Source organism: Eretmochelys imbricata, chromosome 1, assembly GCF_965152235.1.
Source record: "Eretmochelys imbricata isolate rEreImb1 chromosome 1, rEreImb1.hap1, whole genome shotgun sequence".
In the NCBI taxonomy this organism is placed as follows: Eukaryota; Metazoa; Chordata; order Testudines; family Cheloniidae; genus Eretmochelys; species Eretmochelys imbricata.
The window spans coordinates 97242316-97258309 of NC_135572.1; the positions used below are offsets into that span (position 1 = coordinate 97242316).

Here is a 15994-nt window from a genome sequence, read left to right on the forward strand (position 1 = left end):
TTCATTTAGTGTAAGAAAGCAGCATATGAACGGGTATATAGAAATTAACAAGCATGCCCAGAAAAACCCCATGTTGTTTCAGAATCACCAGTTAATAAAGATAACATTGATAAACAAATGGAGAGTGAAGGCTAAATTTTCATAAATGGGCTGTTCCAAATCAGGCTTAACACACAAAAAAGGGTACATTGAAAACTCTACATTTTCATACAAAAAACATCCAGCCATTATTTGAACTGTTTGAAAATATACTGTTGGGTTTTTAGGCTTGCCTGTGTGCTCTTCCCGCTCCAGCATCTCCAGTGTTGCCAGCTCTAGTGATACCTGCTGTTTGCAAAGAGTTATAGATTCCAAGGCCAGAAGGGACCAATGTGAGATCATCTTCTGTCCCTCTAGTCTAACACAGGCCACAGGACTTCCCCCAAAATAAATCCTAGAGCATATTTTAGAAAAACATCCAGCCTTGATTTAAAAATTGTCCATGGTGGAGAATCCATCACAATTCTTGGTAAATTGTTCCAATGGCTAATTACTCTTACCATTAAAAATTTTACACCTTATTTCCAGTATGAATTTGTCTAGCTCACGGGTAGGCAAACTTTTTGGCCTGAGGGCCACATTGCAGAATAGAAATTGTATGGCGGGCCATGAATGCTCACAAAATTGGGGTTGGGGTGAGGGAAGGGGTGCAGGTTCCGGCTGGGGGTGCGGGCTCTGGGGTGGGGCTGGGGATGAGAGGTTTGGGGTGCAGGAGGGTGCTCCCTGCTGGGATTGAGGGGATTGGACAGTGGGAGGGGGATCAGGGCTGGGGAAGAGGGGTGAGGTGTGGGGAGAGGCTCGGGGTGCAGGCTCCGAGCGGTGCTTACCTCAAGCGGCTCCTGGAAACAGTGGCATGTCCCTTCTCCAGCTCCCAGTCTGGGAACAACCCCTGACCCTCAGGGCAGGGCCATGCCATGGTTTCCAGGAGCCACGTGGTGTGACCCCCAACCCTGCGCCCCGGCTGGAGAACCAGAGTGGGGCCAAGCTGTGTGGTGTGGCCTCGATCAGGCACCGCAGCAGAAGCTCGCGGGCTGGCTTAAAACGGCTCTCGGGCCAGATCTGGCCTGCAGGCCGTAGTTTGCCCACCCGTGCTCTAGCTTCAACTTACAGTCATTGGATTCTGTTATATCTTTCCCTGCTAGATTGAAGCCCATTATTAAATATTGTTCCTCAGGTAGCTACTTATAGGCTGTAATCAAATCACCCCTTAAACTTCTCTTTGTTAAGATAAATAGAGTGAACGCTTTGAGTCTCTTGTTATACACATGTTTCTAATCCTTTAGTCGTTTTCGTGGCTTGTCTCTGAACTCTCTCCAATTTATCAACATCCTTCTTGAATTGTGGGTACCAGAATTAGACACAGTATTCCAGCAGCAATTTCACCAGTGCTAAATAGAGGGAAAGTAACCTCTCTACCCGGGTATCTGTCAGAGAAAAAAATACAACCACCCCATGCTCCGGGTGTCCCTAGCTTGACTGCCAGAAGCTAGAAGTGGATGACAGGAAATGACTCACTCAGTGATTGCCTGTTCTGCTCATTTCCTCTGAAGCACCTGGCACTAGCCACAGTCGGAAAACAGGATACTGGGCTAGATGGATTACTAATCTGACACAGTATGGCTGTTCTTATGTTCATCATCCAAGGAGTTCCTCAGGTACAAAGAAAACAACCTTAATGATTCTAAAAGTAGAAGCTTCAGCTAGAGAAGATGTGCTGAATCTACTTCTCAGTAGATGATCCATCTTGAAAAGAGAAAAAGCAAACCAATTCATCTGGAGAAAAATAATGGAAATAGAGGTAGTTGTTGGGAAGGAGAAACCTGGAAAGTGGTAATTAGCATGAGTTTGAATGTGGTATGACACAAAGGTAATAAAACAGAACAATATGGTTGATTTTCCCACAGCCTGTTAGGGTATGTCTACACTGGAACAAAATTCCCAAATGGGCAAAATGAACCCAGGTCAGCTCACTTGGATTCCTTAGTCTTGAGTTTCAGGGCTAAATATTGCAGTGTAAATGTTAAGGCTCAGTATTGAGACAAAATAACAGTTGAGAAAGGCAATCCTCACCTGAGCTTCATTGGAGGATCAAAGGCAACTGAAGAAAGAGTAAATTTGTGGTATTGGTGAGGGGGGAGCGGGGGAATTAAAACTTTAGAAATAAATTAGTAAATTACAAACTTACAGTGACAACCAAGTGCTATACTGTACTACAAAACACAGAGATGTGATTGCTTAAGCTACTACAGTGGTTCCTAAACTTTTTACCTCACATCCCCGACTCCAGCCAAGGCCAGGGTCCGGGCCATGGCTCTGGGAAGGGGGCTGAGGCCAGGGGTAAGAAGCAGAGGCTGGGGCCACAGCCGGGGGCAGGGACAGGAGCAGCGTGGAGTGGGGTGGCGCCAGTATTCCTATTTTCCATTCGTATTTTCAGGGCTTGCTTGCTATTAAAAATGTAAATTCAATAGCACAATGACAAAACCTGCCCGAACCAGGGTAAAAGTTAGCGTGCACAGAACACTAGGAGAAGATTTTTTTTTTTTAAATGGTAAGGAAGGGAGGTCCAGTTGGCGCCAGTTACAGAAGAAAAGGAAGGCCGAGGGCGGCAAAGGAGAAGAGAAGCCAAAGGGGTGCCGGGCCCGTGGGTTCCCCGCCTGACGCCGGGGGGAGGCCGCCAAGCGCGGCTGCGCGGCACGGACACCCCGCGAGCGGGGTGGACCTGGGGGCTAGGCTCTGGGCGCTCGAGAGTCAAATACTTCACTGACCGGAGTCCCCTCGAGCCGCCCCCCTGCCTCAAACGTCTTGGGCCTTTAACCCCACGGCCCAGCCAGCAGGGAACACGCGCCCCGCGGCCACCCCCACGCCGCCCCCTTTCCGGCAGCTTTTCTCGCCGCCGGCCCCCTCGCCCCGGGGCGCACTTCGGCCCCGGCACACGGGGAGGCCCGCCGCGGCGGAGCCGAGGCGGTCGGGAAGGGAGCGCGGTGCCGCGGCTGGCTGCTGCCTCGGAGGCTGCGGCGCCTGTCTGGGGGCTGCCCGCCACCCCCTTCTCCAAGGCCGGGGGCACCAGGCTGGGGAGGCCGGTCTCTCTCCGCACTGCAGCAGAGAAATGCCCCTTCCCCGGCCACTGGGAGTGCTGCTCCCCCAGCCTCTCTGCGCCTATAGGTGGGGTGCAATAGGGCCCCCCCGCGGCATGGGGCCAGGGGCCGGAGCTAAGGCGGCGGCGGGAAGAGACGAGCGGGGAGATTGCCATTGACTTCGCATTAAGCACGCAAAAGGAAAAAAAAAAATCATCTGCCGAAACCCGGGATCGAACCAGGGACCTTTAGATCTTCAGTCTAACGCTCTCCCAACTGAGCTATTTCGGCTCATGTTTAAAAGGTTTCAGGGACTCCTTGAAAAGTCATTTCACTGTGATCATCCTCCCTTTTTTCTTGTTTTATATTCATTGTGCATTATTATTTGCTAAGTACTAAAGTGGTGCGTGGGGAAAATATAGGGAAATATACATTCTCTTCCCTTCAGCAGCTCATAAACTAGTTAGTGTTTCCCATTGTGCTTGTATTAAATTACGTAATGAAATGTTTATGTTGGCACCCCCATCTCCACCATCAGTGTGACACACATGCAAGAGAACCTGAGGGAATACTTGTTTTGCACATTCTCATTGTTTTTGAGGTATATGTAAATAAAACAAATCAACCCTTGAAATAAAAAAAGCCGGTTGCTGCTAAACACATCTATTACCTACTGCATAGAATATAGCAAAAACAATATTTGCCAACAGATCCCGGTAAATACATTTTGCCTACTATATATAGATAATTATGATTAATAATAATATAAAATCCTTTGTACCCCTCTATTTCCAGATGCATATAATTTTCTGGAGAGAAAAAAAAAGATCTTTAGCAATAAAATTTCTTGTATTGCTCCTGAGTCCCAAAATATTTGCTTTGATTTTTGGTGCTGTTTAAAGGCTGATCAGGTCTGTATGGCCATCTTGGAGTTATCAAAACATGAATGAAGTGTGATGTTTTTTCATAGCACAACACTTTGAATGCCTTTATTTTGCTCCCTGATACCTCATAAACAGTAGCAGGTGTGGAGAGAGTTGTCCAGCTTGACAGTGCCCAGCCCTCCACCCTCTGGTCTTAGGAACATATAGAGTAGTTTTTCCCTCAACGTCTCCAAGGGTTTGTTTATCACCTAGTGCTCCAGCTACATGTTCTGTATGTGGAGCTCTGCACAAATTCCTTGGTTTATTTGAGTGTCTAACTCCACATCCTTGCAAAAACACAGCTTATTCTCAGTGTATACATTTATTTCAATATATACAATTATTTTAATAATATAAAGCTTTGGGGGTTACAGGGCTTTATGTACATGCATGTGGGAGTAGCTAGAGCTGGAGCAACTCATATTTGGCTCTCACACCTCTGTGCATTTATTTGCAACTCACAGCATTCCAGAAGGATCAGACTGGAAGGGGTAGCACTGTTTATATTTCCGTTGGATAGAGGGGAAAGATCACCCCCTCACTCTACTCCACCTTCTGTTTGGTAGCTTAGGTTGTTGATGGGCCCATCACTTTCTTCTTTCCAGGGGTGGGTGGAGCAAAAGAGGCCACTCCCAGACATGCCAGCTCAGGTGGAGATTGTCCAATGACGTTGTCCACATGGAGGTGGACGATATCACAGGAAACCCACATAATAGACGACTGTAAGTACCAAGCAAGAAGAACCTGCATTGAAGATAGGATACTTCATGGATACAGGTTTGAAAAGTGGAATTGAACATGGGAGCAATTTTTTTCTACTAATCTTTAAAAAAACAAATATATTGTTCCATCAGTCTGAGCACTAGGCAGCACTAAGCACCCAAATAATTTTGAGGGTTGTCCTGGTCTCTTCTGCCACACTCCTCCACATTGCCCTGTTACTCCCCTCATTGCATCTGCAGTTAGCCTGTAAGCTCCTTAGGGGACAGGAGATTGCTTTGATTTGTACTAGAAGACAGCACCCTAGGCTTGGTTACAGATGACTTAAGTCAGGGGTCTCAAACTGGGGGCCGGGACCCCTCAGGGGGGCACGAAGTTATTACACGGGGGGTTGTGAGCTGTCAACCTTCACCCCAAACCCCGCTTTGCCTCCAGTATTTATAATGGCATTAAATATATAAAAAAAAGTTTTTAAATTATAAGGGAAGTCACACTCAGAGACTTATGTGAAAAAGTAAAAAAAGTTTGAGAGCCATTGACTTAAGTTCTAGTCTTGTCTTTGCCATTAGTCTGGGCAAGTCATGTCATTTCTCTGTGGCTCAGTTTCCCTCTCTGTAAAAAAGATGATACTGACCTCCTCTGTAAAGTGCTTTGGGATCTACTACTGAAAACCAGTATGAAGCACAAGGTATTAGTATTATTATTACTGGACTGTGCCAAGCACATTGTTGAAGCATCAATGACATAATAAAAAAGAATTAATATTTGTCTTACCAAGGGGGAGGGAGTGTGTGCATTTAAGGATAGCTCTTGCACAGAGTGTAATTGTGCCTCATAAAGTGCACCTACTGGTGACTAGTTATTTACTGAGATTTGAATAGAACTTGGTGAAGGTACCTGAGAGATTTCTCTCTTTCTGAGGGCTAACCCTCAAAAGCCTTACCATCATGATCCTGCTGTCTGCTGCAGGATACAGGAAGCAATGCACCACAGCCTCTGCCCAGGCAGCCCCTAGAGAAGAACATGGTGGCATATGTCACCTCATTTATATCTTTTTTTAAGCTTTAGACCAAGCATCAGCTTTCTCAAGCTATCCCACTACCCCTTGGGAGTTCTTTTGCTATCCACTGCTTTCCCTAGCATTCGGCATGTAGCAGCGCTAGACGAGACATACACTTTCAGAACTCAGAGTAACAGCCGTGTTAGTCTGTATTCGCAAAAGGAAAAGGAGTACTTGTGGCACCTTAGAGACTAACCAATTTATTTGAGCATAAGCTTTCTTGAGCTACAGCTCACTTATGCATCCAATGAAGTGAGCTGTAGCTCACGAAAGCTTATGCTCAAATAAATTGGTTAGTCTCTAAGGTGCCACAAGTACTCCTTTTCTTTTTACTTTCAGAACTAGAAATGCTGAGGATATGATCAGTGGTTGCTCATGAAGACATCTCAAGAACAAAGCAAACAAAAGAAAAACAGGTGGAAGATTTCAATTGCAGAGAGCGGAAAAAACCCTCATTTTGCTTAGTGGAAAGGTGCTCTAAAGCAGCAATCATTTATGACAAAATGAAAATCTTGGCGTCTCATATTCTTTTCATAATTTTCCATTGCTCTGGTTATGACTGGCTTGTTCAAAACCGATGCATGTAATCAATTAGTGAGCACATCTTCCAGTGAACTAGCTCGCCTAATCTTGTAATCTTTAGAATCTTTTTAAACTCTACAGCATGTGTGACCATATTCATAAAATTTGAAATACTAGTTCCAGGAGAGTTTTCACAGCCATTACACCCAGAGCAGCAAGGGCCTTTCGGCTGGCCCTGACCTTTCTAAAATGTTTGTATTTGTTCCAGTTGATGGCAGCTACATCAGCATTCTCTCTGCAGCCAACATCAGCAGTGTAGAAGTGCTGGTCAAGAAACACCAACTCCGTACATATACCTGACACTTGCCTCCCGAAGCAAGTACTCTTCTCTCCCTTAAGTCAGGGACGAATGGCTTGCAGAGTGCAGCAAAAGTGCTTCAAAGACATACTGAAAGTACACCTTAAAAAGGGAGGCCTCAACCCAACAAACTGGGAGGACTTGGCGTGGAACAGAACACACCAACCCACAGCTCACTTTCAGGAGAACAGATGTGCTCATGAGACAGAGAAGCAACAAAGGAGGAGAGAAAGGGCACAACAGTCCAGCTGTCTATGTCTCCTCCAAGATTACATCTGTCACTTCTGTGGGAAAATCTGCAGGGCACGAATTGGGCTCCTCAGTCACCTAAAAACTCAGCAATGAACCCCCTCGGCGGACATCATCCCCATATCAAGGGATAGCCGAAGGAGGAGGCTGCTGACTTTGGGTAGTGTGTATGCAAAACTCACTTGGAAAGGTAAACTCAGTTTATAGTATAATTGTGATGGGTACCCCAGACTGAGTACCTTGTTACCCCCAGCCTCAGTAAGAGGGAGTCTTACTTGTGCTAAACTTGGAGTCAGCTCCCTAATAACACCAACCTGTTATAGTAACCCAAGCACTCTCCTCTGGGCTATGCCAGCCCTTACTTTCCCTTGCAAATTAACAATAAGTGCACCTGAGTCCCTTTGAAGCCACCCCCTGTAGTGTCTCATCCCTTATCCACTGAACACTCATAGAAATACCAGGTCTGTCGTGCACACACCACGCTTGTAAGATTCAGCAATTTGCTTAACACTACAGCACTGAGAAACTTATTTTTGTTTTCATTAAAAACATATAATTAAAAACTAGAGTTTCAGAAGATAACGAGGAAGACTATTGGAAACAAATGGTTACATGTAAAACATACAATTGTAACATGCTTTCTAGAGACTAAACTAACAAGTTAAGCTTCTTTAGATGGGAGCTTCTCATATCCCAAGTCCTTTGCAGTGTTTTCAACCAAGCTTGGCTGAAATCCCATGTTCCTGAATGTAATTGCACTGTCCATTTATTGTTTAGGTGCAGGAAGAGGGGATCTCTTCTTTCTTTCCTAAATATACAACCAATGTTCATTGTTTGTACTCAGACAGGATAACCACCCATGGCTTGTTTTTCCTATGTGTTGCTTCCCTATTGATTTCACATTGCTTTGTTAACATTTGACTTCATATGTGTGTTAAGTGTTACATCCTGACAGACAGGTATGCATTTCTTACCTCTTGTCTGATGGAAAAGCTGTCTTTCACCTTTGCTTGAGACTGATACCTTGATACAGACTTTAAAAAACATATTTTCAGTATAAATACACAACCTCTTACATAGCATCTGTACATATATTTCACAACAGTATTAACAACCAGCATGACCTTGGCTTTCATTTAAGACCTCACCGATATTCTCTGGGGAACCAGAATGTACACACCAGAATCAGGATATGCCAGTAAGCCAGTTGGCATTAAAATTTTCTTGGGTCACAATAATATATTTTACAGTTTATAGTGCAGGGTAATTAAGGTGGGCAGACATTCCTGCTACTGTTTATTTGCATTATGATAGCATGCAGAGGCCCCAGCCAAGAATAGGGTCCCCTCATACTAGGTATTGTACAAACAGAGAGTGCATACAATCTAAATAAACAAGACAGACAAAGCATAGGAGAAAGGAAGAGTTATTATCCCCATCTTACAGATGGGAAACAGAGGTAGAGAGACACCTGGCAATGGAACCAACATCCCTTAAATCACACTTCATTTCTTTCATCACAAGGCCAGCCTTTTGCTCCAAGGAGCCACCATCGATTGAACTGTTGTGCATAATTCCCTTGCTGTGTTCAATATTTATTGCTATGATTTCAACTTGTCATGTAACGTTACACTTCCCTCTATCAGCAGGACACTAGAGGACCACTGTCCTTCCACAGTAGAAGCAGATGTGATAAAGGTAAAAAAATATTCCTCCCGGGACATTTCCCTGACAGGGCAATCTGACCTGCTGAATCTAACCAGCAGGTGATAGGGGAAAAGAAATGGGGAAACTGCTGCTTGAGAACATTGGGTCAAGGAGAGCAGGAAGTGGTTGAAATGTGGGATTTTCAAAAGCACAACTTGGGCTAGGATTTTCAGATGTGATTAAGTGACATAGACTCACAAGTCCCACTGACCCTCAATAAGTCCTAAGTCACTTAATCACATCTGAAAATCCTATCCAACCTCATTTCAGTAATATTACTCACATGACAGTTATACCACTGTTAGCTAAGTCAGTGCTTCTCAGCCTTTGTAGATTACTATAACCCTTTCACGCATCTGATTGGTCTTGCATACCCCAACTTTCACCTCACTTAAAAACTACTTGCTTACAAAATCAGACATAAAAAACACAAAAGTGTCACAGCACATTATTACTGAAAAATTGCTTACATCCTCATTTTTACCATACAATTTTCAAATAGATTGATTGGAATATAAATATTGTACTTATGTTTGTGTGATACTTGAGCCTGTTTTTCACTTGTGAACCTTGTGTGAAGCCTGAACCCAGGCAGCAGGGCTGAAGCATGTATCTTAGCTCCACGGAGCACCCTATAGCGTGGAACCCTGGGCATTTATCCTGCTTGCCATCCCCTGATGCCAGCCCTGCACTTGCTACCGTCCCGAAACCCATCCCCTGAGGGCTGCAATCCCCAGGTTGAGAAACACTGTCTAGATGAGTGGAGTACCCCCTGGGGTACATGTACCACTGGGCTAAGTTAATAGCTCAAGATCAAACATCTTTGTTTAGGACACCTTTCAACAGTGATAGAGATGAGTGGGATTTCTCCAACACATCCTCCCTCCTGCTGCAGTGAGAACAAATGCAGAAGAAATACAATTTTGCAGGGCAGTTTACAAAAGCAGCCATTTGAAATATCTAAACTACCTAAAATATATGACTCCTGAACAAGAAGAAGATAAAGTAATTCTTCTGCTTGTTAAAGAGACTATATCTGGGGACAGCTTGTGATTAAGCATGTATTCAGACAATATTCAAATTCTACTTGAAATAAACCTGTTTGCTAGACTGAAATTTAAAAAAATCCCTTTTTTAAAGGATGAGATTTAAAATGATTGTTTAGTTCTATTTTTAGTCTAATGTATTTAGCCCCATATGCCTGCAAGAACTTTATTAATTAGGTGTTCGGTTACTGGCACTGAATCCTGTGCTTCTTGTGTCCTTCCAGAATATGAGCTTAATTTCCAAAACACAAATATGGAAAAGCCATGAAATGCACAGTTAAGGTGATACTTCTCACACAGCACAGCCATGCAACTTTAAATCTGCCTCCTTGAATTCCTACCTTATGGAGTCAGGGGGGTGTGGGTGGGGTGTATATTTGATTGCCAATTATTTCAAGTTAGCTACAATGCTAGCCTGGACACTCCACAAACACTTGTACTTCACCCTAGGCTGAGCCACAATCATATGTCCTGGAACAAATGTTTGCGAAGTGACCTGACTAGCATGCACAAATATGTTTGCTTACTCCAATTAATTGGCAATTAACTCACATTAAAAGCTCCACTGTATACATACCCTCAGGGAACTTGTCTTGTAACTCGAGGTAAAATCCAAGTGAATACTAGACTTTAAGCCTACCTGCTAACTCCCATGTCTTCCCTAGGATTAAGAACACACCTTTTTCCATCGTGAAAACAATGCCATGGGAATCACAGCATGTCATCCCTTCCTCAACCTTTCTGCACAGGCAAAGCGCTGCCAACCAGCGGCAAGTACTCCCCAAATCAACGGCGTATACAAACTGAAAGGACAGTGGGAGTGCATGAAATGGCGTGCTTAAGTGGAGCTTCAGGCACAGAAGAAAAACAGCAACCCACTGTTACAGTGCCAGTTCCTATTGCCAGCACCGCAGGGACGCTGACTGCATTTTTCGTCTGGAAAGTGTGACCATAGCGCCGTATTTCCTGATTACCCACCATTTGCCTTTTGGGAGTTAAACGCTCACATTTTGGAGGGGTCTAGGATACCCTTGGAATAACCATAACTCCACATTAATGACACTTTTGCACGTGAATTTCCCTTGTTTGAGTAAGTGGGCATGACTCAGAGGCAATCGCAAAAGGAACGGAGCTGTGAGAAGGTTTCCTGAGCACTCATCAGCTACCAGATGGAGGCAGTGCCAGAACGTGAGGGACTGCCTCACGGACCCCCAGACTGCATACTTTCCCATCAGGGCCCATACTCCTTTCTGCATGTTGGGAACTTCAGGAGGTTCATGTCTGTGCACCAGAGGTAGGTCATGGCTAAGCACTCCAGGAGGTCACCTGTTCACAGCTCCCCACCCCAGTCTTGGCTCTCTGGACTGGTTCCACAAAGGAACGAATGGCTAACTTTTAGATGACCAGAAAATCCCTGGAACAACATTGGGATCCACAAAACCTAAGTTAGGCACCTAGGCTCCCTATACAATGAACACCTCAGAATGCAATCAACAAAGCCACCACACTAGGTAGGGAGCTGCTTAAGAATCATCATGCTAGTAGTGTCCACCTTATAACTTTTACTCTAGGGGTTAGAACACTCATTTGTGATGTGGGAGACTCAGGTTCAATTCCTCACCCCCTCTGCCTGACAGAGAGAAAAGATTTAAACAGTGGTTTCCTACTACTCAGGAGCTTTAGAATATTATGATTTGAGTTTCCACCATCTTTCCTGTTTCACTATGGATTAAATAATTAGTCTTTGGAGCAGGTGGACTGGAGCCTAAGGATATGTCTGCACTGCAATTAGACACCCAGGGCTGGCCTATACCAGCTAACCCAGGCTCAGAGAAGAGGCTGTCTAATTGTGGTATAGATATTCAGGCTCAGGTTACAGCCTGAGCTCTGGGACCTACCTCGCTGGGTCCTAGAGCCCGGACTTCAGCCCAAGCCCAAATGTCCACACTGCAATTAAATAGCCCCTTAGTCCAAGTCAGCTGGCACAGACCAGCTGCAGATTTTTAACTGTAGTGTGGAAATACCCTAAGTCTCCTCACCACAAGATGGGTTTCCTAACCAGGCTAGAGTCATTCTTGCACGCTCTCTTGAGCCCATCTCCCTCCCCATATAAGCACTGCGAGGTTCTAACAGAGGGGCAGGATCATGTGGTACTCCTCCTTGCCTGGGTTCAAAGATACAATCTAAGTGTTATGTCAAGCACAACACTGGCTGACAGGCCTGCAGCCTCAACAGATATCTCCCATAAGTCTCCTCCTAAACCCCCATCCCCTGAAGTACCTTAACCTTAGAACACTCCACATCCCCCAAATCAACCAAAACCCTCCCCTAAACAGATTAAAAACTGGCTGACAGGTTTCACAGGGTAATTATAAGTGATCCTTGACTAAGGGACTCTAGTAGGGTCCCACAGGGACCAATTCTTGGCCCTATGCTATTTAACATTTTTATCAATGACCTGGAAACAAAAATAACTGATGAAGTTTGCACATGACAAAGACTGGGGGAGTGGTAAATAATAAGAGGACAGGTTATTGATACTGAGAAATCTAGATTGCCTGGTAAGCCTAGTGCAAGCAAACTGTGTATGCTTTAATATGGTGAAATGTAAAGCTATATAACTAGGAACAAAGAAGGTCAGTCATACTTACAGGATGAGGGGACTCTATCCTAAGAAGCAGTAATGCTGAAAAAGACTTGGAAGTCATTGTGGATAATCAACCAAACATGAGCTGGCAGTGTCACACTGTGGTCAAAAGGGCTAATGTGATCCTTGGATGTATAAACAGGGGAACCTTGAGTAAGAGTTGAGAGGCTGTATTACATCTGTATTTGGTACTGATGCGACAGCTACTGGAACACCACATCCAGTGCTGGTGTTCACAACTCAAGAAGGATGTGGATAAATTGAAGAGAGTTTGGCGAAGAGCCATGACAATGATTAAAAGACTGGAAAATCCACCTTACGGTGATTGAGCTCCTTGAATCTATCTATTTAGCTTATGAAAGGGAAGCTGAAAGGGTGACTTGATTACAGTTTATAACTATGTGAGGAACAAAAATTTAAAGCTAGATAAATTCAGACCAAAAATAAGGCGTAATTTTTAACAGAGAGTAATTAACCACAAACAATTTACTAATGGAGGTGGTGGATTTCCCATCACTTGCATTTTTTCAATCAAGGTTGGATGTTTTTCTAAAAGAGATGCTCTAGTTCAAAGAGGAATTAACTGAAGGAAGTCCTTTGGCCCATGTTATACAGGTCAGACTAGATCGGCAGATGAACACATTTTTGGGGTCAGAACCCATTTGTAAATCTTGTAGCCTGTTGTGACTCAGAGACCTCCAAAAATCCAATGTCCCCCTCACCTGGAAGGGTCTGGCAGGGGACAATAGGTTTCAAAGCGAAGATTCCAGATGCAACTGGGGGAGGGGCAGTGAGCCAAGACTATCCCCCTCCCCCAAATATACACATCCCATAAGGGGCAAAGGGAAAGTGGAAGTTGGGGGCCTGGAGGGAAAGTGGAGAGAGTGGGGGGTCTCAGGGTGCAGAGGAAGGAGCTGGGGAAAGGATATGGAGACTGGTGACCAAATAGCACCCCAGAAAACAGCCCCCACATGTAAAGGGATGGGGAAAGATCTGGGAGGCTGGGGTCCAGGATGGGTAGTGTGACAGAGGGGGAGTTGCCCAGCCGCCGAGGAGGGATATATTGGTGGGCCCAGGCTGAGAGGCCAGATGGGGGTTTGGAACACAGGGTGTAATCCAGCTGCAGGGTGGTACAACAAGGGGCCAGGACTGGAGAATGGGATAGAAACTACTTTCTCCCAGCTCCTGTCCCAGAGGGGTCTGGGCTTGGCTCCCCTCTCTGGGCATTGCAGCAAGCTGGGTTACATTGCTGCTCAGGTTTGGCCTAGCCTTCTTGACAGGAGGCTGGCCAAGCTCAATTTGTGAGAATGGTGTTGCAACCTAGTACATGGGGTTGAAGTGCCAGTCACTCAGATTTGGCCCAGTAGGCCCCCTGTCACCATTTATGCCATCTATTGCACTGGGTGCTTATGCTGTAAGCCAACCCTGAGTGACTGTAACCTTGTGCAGCGGATGGCAAGGTCTGGAGCGGAGGGCTGAGCCCAGCCTGTCCCGCAACCCTTTAACACATTCTGATGACCCAATTTTGAGTCATGACCCAAAGACAGAGAAACCCTGAACTAGATGATCACAGTGGTCACTTCCAGCCTTAAAAAAAAAAATTTATGACAGCCACCTCTGCCTTAAAAGAAAGGAGATTTAATCCACTCCTGTTTCCAAGACTGAACTGCTTTTTAAGGACAAATCATTTTAGAAACTCCCTACTGGAAAAACATGGGAGCTACCTGCCACAATCCCAGAGAGGAAGACCAGAAGCCAGCTACATCAAGCTTGTAATGTTCAACATGTACCAGGCAATTTAACTGCCAAGGAAGTGTACCACAGAAAAATGGCAATGGCAATATCAAGGGAAAGGAGACTAGACGAGCCCCCTTCTCCTTGATGTTCTACCCTTCAGATAGGTGGGATGACTCCAATAACTATGGGGGGGGGAAAAAAAAGATATAAAATTATCTGATGCCCCATCACAGCCTGAAAACCAAGGTAGAACCACCAGGAAACCTTGTTTAGTAAAAGGGAGAAGCCTCCAATGATACAAACTGATCTGCAGGGGTGAACCTCTATTTGTTCACACAAGCCCAGCTGGGTGACTGGAGACGCAGATCAACATCCAGCTGAAACTACAAAAGAATATAAAGAGAATTACAAATACCAAGCCAAATTCAATCAAGCCACAAGATCTCTACTCTTGCAAAAGTAATAGTTCTTTCACACAAAAAGTGGCCATGTACTCAGTAACATCTCCTCTGCATTACAATACCAAGACCTGCAGCATTATGAGATCAATACTAAACCAGTGCCCCAGCAGAAGGAAGAATATCACCTACTTAATCAACATTAGGACTTTCCCTGAAGGGCTCTAGTCCAAAATCTGACCCAGGTAGATGCTGCTAAGCTTGTGAGATGTCACAGAATCACAGCACAAACTGGTAGGCCTATTTGCCAAGGCAAAAAATTTTGAATTGGATCTTGAAGTGATTAAAGAGGCAGTTAAGCTGTTAGAGGACAAGCTGATGCGATCATAAGTCCTGGTACAGACAAGTAAGTGCAGAATAGCAGCATACGACAGAGGTGAGGGATCCAGGATTTATGGAGACTACAGATTAGGGAGCTGCAGTTTTCAAGATCAGAGATAATGAACTGTCATTACTATGAAAAACGAGATTGCAGTGTTGTTGTAGCAGTGTTGGTCCCTTGATATGAGAGAGACAAGGTAGGTGAGTTAATATCCTTTATTGGACAAACTGCTGGTAGTGGAAGGGACAAGTTTTTGAGCTTCACAGAGTTCTTCCTCAGGTCTAGACATGGTAACCAAAGTGACCAAGCTAAATGCAAGTTGAGACAGACTATTAAGCATAAGGGGTTCACACATGTTGTAGGGACCATTTAAAATGAAGTGGACAATTAATACCTCTGCAGTTTTTGCCAAACAAGGACATTCCACTCGAGAAGTAGATTGTATCATGGAATGGCCACCCAAATACCTCAGGAGAGCCTGCTTCAATACAGAGGGAAAAAACCCACTGCCTGCACATCTCTAGTAGTCACCCCTCAACCCACAACAGAACCTATTTGGGGCAGCAAACACTTACAACCCATATTTGATGGGGACTACATCCTGAAAGAAATCTTTCCCAAACCCCCTCTTCTGGCCTTCAAAACAACCCAACCTCATCACGAGAAGCAAGCTCCTTACTGACCAGGACACACCAACCAAAGCAGCACAAGACCCTGCCAGAACAGATGCAAAACCTGCAGTCATAGCTCCACTACTATGATGACCAATACCCCCCGCCCCAAAACACATCAAAACACAAAATCCATAGGTCCTACATACACCTGTTACAAAATAGGGTGTACCTCACCCAATATATCAAATGCCCCAACAACTATGTGGATGAAATCAATCACTGTGCTCTCTAATGAACTCAGGCAGCACAATGATAAGACAAAAATATTGTATTACCTATGAGTGAACACTTCACAAAGCAATCACTCCATATCCAGCCTCAGTCCTCATCCTCAAAGGAAACCTCAAAAGACGAGCCTGAGACCTTAAATTCATAACTTTGCTCAACACTACAAACCATGGACTTAGCAAATACACTGGTTTTATGGCTCATTAGAACAACCCGTAACACACTCTGCT

At 44.8% G+C, this 15994-nt stretch overlaps 1 non-coding gene across 1 annotated transcript; it reads right to left on the reverse strand.

Moving 5' to 3' along the window:
- Nucleotides 1-3331: 3331 nt before the first annotated feature.
- TRNAF-GAA (transfer RNA phenylalanine (anticodon GAA)) lies at nucleotides 3332-3404 on the reverse strand. The gene has a single exon. It is a non-coding gene; the product is annotated as a tRNA-Phe (tRNA).
- Nucleotides 3405-15994: the final 12590 nt, after the last annotated feature.